This window comes from Chrysochloris asiatica, unplaced genomic scaffold (assembly GCF_000296735.1).
Source record: "Chrysochloris asiatica unplaced genomic scaffold, ChrAsi1.0 scaffold00042, whole genome shotgun sequence".
In the NCBI taxonomy this organism is placed as follows: domain Eukaryota; kingdom Metazoa; phylum Chordata; class Mammalia; order Afrosoricida; family Chrysochloridae; genus Chrysochloris; species Chrysochloris asiatica.
Genome location: NW_006408560.1, coordinates 3,256,582 through 3,257,324, shown reverse-complemented (window position 1 = coordinate 3,257,324; position 743 = coordinate 3,256,582).

Genomic DNA, 743 nt, shown 5'->3' with positions numbered 1-743 from the left:
CTGGTAGTTTCAAACTGCTGACCTGTGGTTCACAGCCCGATTCGTAACCACTACGCTACCAGAGGACTATTATAATATTATATTGCTGTACTTCTGTTCCGTCGAGCTTCTGTTGAACTTTTGATTTTTAACAATCATATTTGGTATCTGATTGCTTTGTTCTCTTAGCAGTCTGTTCTTGCTAGATTGATGTAATTGTCTCTCAAATTCTGAGGATACTAATTATACCAGTTGTTATGATCCTTTTGTCTTTTCATTAAACATAAAAACTATAAAGTTATAAACTTCTAGAAGAAAACATAGGAGAAAATATTTTTGACCTTGAATTAACCAGTGATTTCTTTAGAGGACACAGAAAAATGCAAATAAGTCAGGTAAAATTTTACTAGATTGGACATTGTCAAACTTTAAAACTTCTGCTACAGGTATTGATGACAGACAAATCAACCAGTGGAGCAGAATAGAGAACATCCACACGAATATAAGCAATCGATTATATTTGCTTTTTTGACAAAGTAAAGGCAATTCATTGGAGAAAGGATAGTCTTTTAAACAAATATGCTGGGACAATGGGATGGACATCCACATGCCAAAAAATTAATCTACACACAGAATTTATGCCTCTCACAAAAATGAACTCAAAATGGATTATCAACCTAAATGCAAAATGCAAAACTACATCAGATAAATATCTAGGTGATGTTGAGTTTGGCAATATTTTTTTATGTACTAGACCAAAAGCC